This window comes from Emydura macquarii, unplaced genomic scaffold, assembly GCF_026122565.2.
Source record: "Emydura macquarii macquarii isolate MOO-44397 ecotype Brisbane River unplaced genomic scaffold, CSIRO-AGI_Emac_v2 contig_2422, whole genome shotgun sequence".
NCBI classification, from domain to species: domain Eukaryota; kingdom Metazoa; phylum Chordata; order Testudines; family Chelidae; genus Emydura; species Emydura macquarii.
Genome location: NW_027132559.1, coordinates 14,411,527 through 14,416,970, shown reverse-complemented (window position 1 = coordinate 14,416,970; position 5,444 = coordinate 14,411,527).

Here is a 5,444-nt window from a genome sequence, read left to right as displayed (position 1 = left end):
CCTTCCTCCCAGTAGCCCCACGCTCCTCCCGAGCCTAAATACCCAGAGACTGTTACTCAGAGCAGAGAGGGGAAGGGAAGGGGGCGGGGAGAGGCCACACCCAGCGGGGTCCTGATCAGACTAGAAATTCCCCCCTCCTTCATCTAAGCAGTTTAAGATTTTTTGGCTTGATGGGGGAATGATTGCCCAGCAGCTTTGTTAGTTAACAAATATGGCAGGTAACTAATTGAAAGGTAAATGGATTTAAGTTTGGGGGGGTCTCATATTAAAGTTTTCTCCCTTGGGCAAGTTCCCCTTTCACTGCTTGCAGGCATTAGCAAAAGAAAAAATTAACTGTTAACTATGAGCCAAACGCTGCTCTCCTGGAACCTTAAACATAATTGCACTGACATAAAGGCAGCCATGAGCAAATATCTGGTGGTAACACTTGGCCCTAAATGTTCAGTGTTAAAGTGGCTTTGTTTTTGTCTTGCTATAGCTGTAGGTTGTTTATTTGCATCTCAAGGCCACTGATTAAGTAAGGATTCAAAAAGTACTCAGTACACAAGAATCATCACTAGTAGGTTCCACAGATAGGCTTCATGAAAAAAATAATCTGTTAACAGTAAAAAGTAATTGGAGCAGTTGACCTGCCTTAAAGTATTTATTGGCTTTATTTACTCTATGTACAAAAAAGTAAAATAAAATAAAATTTTAAAAATCCAGCACATTGGAGTTAGACAGTCAACGTATATATTTGTTGGAACTGTTTTGCCTTTTGAAGTTAGGATAAGCCTCTTGGGATAAGGACTATGGATGGGGGTCTACAAAGGGATTTAGGCACTTCAACTGTGAGCATCACAGCACCCAACTTTTAAGTGCCTAACAAATCACAGGAACAACACTGCAATCCACAAAGCCAAATTAGGAGCCTAGGGTCTCTCTACCATGCATGAGGAGAAAGAGAGGTGCCTTAGAATGCAATCCACAAAAGCCAGCAAGCTAGGTGGGGAGCCACCTAAACTAGCCAATGGGAGATGCTGATGAGAGGGAAGTATTTTAAGCCCTTTCCTTCTCCTGGAAATAGGTACCTAAATCCAGGGAGGCACCTGCTGCTGTTTAGCAATCTACAAATGGGAACCAGTCTCCTGGAGTCAAGTGGTTTCAGCTCCTAGGGCATTTGTTGCAGGAATGAGTTAGACTCCTGTCTTGCTCCACACCAAACAGATGGAGGAGGAAGTGGTGGTCGCCTTCAAAGTCATTCTCACTCACTCACTCTCTCTCTCTAGTTCAATGACTATTCCACTGTGGATAAATAGTCATTGGGCCAGAGAGAGAGAAAGAGAGAATATGATTTTGTAGTCCAGTGGTTAGGAAATCTACCTGTGAGGTGGGAGACATGGGTCCAGCCTCCCTCCTCTAATTATTCTTTTATTATTTATCCATTTTGGTTCAGCTTCAACAGCAGAGAATAAGGGAACACCACATAAGAGCATCCCATAACTCAATGGTGATAGCACTCCCTTGAGAGGTGGGACAACTGTTGCTCAAATCCTTTCTCTCCCTCTGGGTGAGATGAGGGAATTGAACCTGGGTCTCCCACAGCACAGGTGAGCGTGCCAACCACTGGGCTAAAAGTTATAAGGTGGGCAGTGGCACAATCACCACATACTCCTCCAGCAGGAATTTGAATGGTATCTGATCTGGTAGGCATTCTCTACTCATGCCTTCCAGATTGGACCCTGCACATGACTTAGGTGGCCAAATACCTGTCTTCCCCCAGTTGATGAATCATTTGGAGTCTTAGATAGAAGATAGGCATCTGAATGCCCAGAAGGAGGCATGATCTGGAGGATGGGGTAGATTGCACCCTCAGCAAGTTTGCAGATGACACTAAGCTAGGGGGAGATTGGTAAATACCCTGGAAAGTAGGGATAGGATACAGAGTGACCTAGAGAAATTGGAGGATGGGGCCAAAATAAATCTCATGAGGTTCAACAAGGACAAGTGCAGAGTCCTGCACTTAGGACGGAAGAATCCCATGCACAGCTACAGACTGGGGACTGACGAGCTAGGCAGCAATTCTGCAGAAAAGGACCTGGGGTTTACAGTGGATAAGAAGCTGGATATGAGTCAGCAGTGTGCCCTGGCTGTCAAGAAGGCTAATAGCATATTGGGCTGCATTAGTAGGAGTATTGCCAGCAGATCAAGGAAAGTGATTATTCCCCTCTATTCGGCATTGGTGAGGCTGCATTTGGAGTATTGTGTCCAGTTTTGGGGGCCCCCCCCACTACAAAAAGGATGTGGAGAAGTTGGAGAGAGTCCAGTGGAGGGCAACAAAAATGATTAGGGGGCTGGAGCACAAGACTTATGAGGAGAGGCTGAAAGAACTAGGCTTGTTTAGTCTGCAGAAGAGAAGAATGAGGGGATTTGATAGCAGCCTTTAACTTCCTGAAAGGGGGTTCCAGGGAGGATGGAGCTAGGCTGTTCTTAATGGTAGTAGATGACAGAACAAGGAGAAATGGTCTCAAGTTGCAGTGGGGAAGGTCTAGGTTGGATATTAGGAAAAACTTTTTCACTAGGAGGGTGGTGAAGCACTGAAATGTGTTACATAGGGAGGTGGTGGAATTTCCATCTTTAGAGGTTTTTAAGTTGTGGCTTGACAAAGCCCTGGCTGGGATGATTTAGCTGAGGTTAGTCCTGCTTTGAGCAGGGGGTTGGACTAGATGACCTTCTGAGGTCCCTTCCAACTCTAATCTTCTATGATTCTATGATAAGGAGGCAGCAGTGCACACGCTCAGAGACAGAAACTTACAAGCCTACAGGGTTCAACAGGAGTTTTGTGGATCATAGTGGATCCAAAACTGTGATGTAGGCGCCTAAATCTGGAGTTTGGGTGCCAAGTACCTTTATCGATCTGGACCTATATCTTCCCCTGTATTTGTATGGTGCAGAGAGAACCAAGTGTGCTCAATAAATAATATTGTGAGCATGTTCAAGCTTATAACAAAAGAGTAGTACAGTACAATTCCAATTTGCTATCATGGTGCCAGATAGCAGAAAACTTCATAAAACTAGGAGGCTTGAAAAATCTAGGGAGCTGACCAGTAAGGTTTGAAAAGACTGTGTTCTGAGTTTCCTCAACCCCACAATGAAAAGAGAATGCTGTTAGCATGTCAGACCAGTCAGCTTTCAAGGGTAGTGCTATAATTAGCTTGGCTTCTTTAAAGTTGGCCATCATTTTTTCTACTGGCATAACTGTGAGTCAGTTTTTTAAAATTTTGATTTTGGGCCTGCGGCTGCCCTCACTGAAGTTACTGTTAGAACTTCCATTGACTTCAATGGGAGCAAAAGCAGATCTATGGTCTGTTCTAGTAGGAATAGTCAGCTTATTAAAATATTTTTGAAAGATTCTAACTGTTGTGAAATAGTGCATTGATTTTTTTTAAATAGGGACCCATGACAAATGTTAGAACCCAGAAGACACAATTATCATTGAAACAGAAGAGTTTAGCTGTAAATTTCCCTCTTACATCAAATTTAATAATGCTGCCTATCTTTTCTAACTTGATATTTAAAAATATCCTGGTTATCATTCAAGTGTCTTCATTTAAGATCAACAATAGAAGAACTCCTTTTAGGCCTGAGCTACACTGAAAAATTACATCATTTTATAACATTAGTTAACCTGATGTTAAACATGTTAGAACTCAGTGTAGATAAAAAGAACTGTTGTGTTTAACATTGTCAGCTGATTATGGTTAACCCTGGAGTGTTTAATGTCAGTTAGTTAACTCAAGTTTTATATGATGTAATTTTCCAGTGTAGAAAAGCCCTTAGAAATGGAAGTCAGTGTTTGATCCTATTCCCACTGACTTCAGTGAAAGAACAATCAGCCCTCAGTGTTTAAAAGAATCATATTATCTTATTGATTTGTAGTTATCTGTAAAAGGTAAAAGGCAAAAAGCTACAATGAACAATTGAAATACTTTTGAAAGACATACTAGCTTTTAAAAAAACTAGTAAAAGAGCACTTCTGCTTTGTTTTGTCCTTGCAGCAATAGATCAATATATGCTTAATATACACAGAATTTAGTTCTTATGGGATTTTCAAAACTTAATGCAAAAGATTAGTATTAAAAGGGGCCCACAGATTTATTGGAAATAATGAAAAGGAATAATTGTCTTTTGATCCTGGATGGAAACTATCACATCTTGTGTTTTCTTTCTTGTTGAGAAGAATCTGCATATATTTTTATATATTAATGGTAATGTAGTTAAACACCAAAGAAGGGTATGAAGTAAATTTCATGAAGCTTGGAAAAAATGTAAATGTAATAGTTTGAAGCTGTTTCAGATAGGTGCTCAATATTGCCACCACATGGAGAATATTTTATTTCTTCTCCCATTACGGACACTGAGCTTTCTCACTTACTTTCTAACCCCTTTACCTGGTCCTTTGGCCCATACCATCCAATCCGGATTCCACTCTCTCCGCTCCACTGAAGCCTCTCCTCCTCTTTGTCCATACTGATTTTGACTTTCCTCAAAAGCCTCCCTTGGCTTTTGCAATGCTGTCTGCTTCTGGTTCTCCTCCTACCTCTCTGGCTGTGCCTTCACTATTGCTTTTGGTAGATTCTTATACTGAGAGTTCTGCAGGACTCCATCTTTGGCCCATTCCTCTTTTCTCCGTCTATACCTTTTCCTTCGCTGATCTCATCCCCTTACCTGGCTTCAACTACCATCTTTATGCCTATGATAGCAGAATTTCAGCATCCATATGCAGAATTCTAATGCCTGCTAAAAAGCTTCATCAACAGAAGTCTTGCTACCCTGTTACATATGGGTTGTAATTGAAATATCTGCTACTTGCCTGTTAACCCTAAAATAATGTCCCAATTTACTCCTAGCTATACAGAGATCCAGTTGACATGTACTGCCCTCTGGGAGCCATACTTCTGGGAATGGCATAAAAAACCTGCTGTTCATAAAAATTACAGACTAAAAAACATCCATCCTTATGTACTGCTGAACTCCTGTTTCTTACGGTACACATATATTTTCTAACTTTTTGGATCATTACTTAGTAAAGAACCCCATCTAACAAACCTATTCTTTCCATCAGTTTTCCTTTTCTTGTAGTATGCCTCTTTTTTGATGTATGAAGGGATATAACAGCTATTGCTCAAATCAGATACTTTATTTCTTAAATTCCAACAGTTCACTCAGCATCATACAAGAGTCTCCTTCATGTCAGATTGACTTTCACATTTATATATTCTACATTATACTTATATATTTACACACACACACACACATATATGTATAAAGAATATGAAACAAACAGTTCTTGCTTTCATAGATTCACAAATTATAAAGCCAAAAGGGACCACAGTGATCATCTACTGAGCCCTCCTACATAAAACAGTCTAAATAATTCTTGTCTGAACTAGGGCATATCTTTT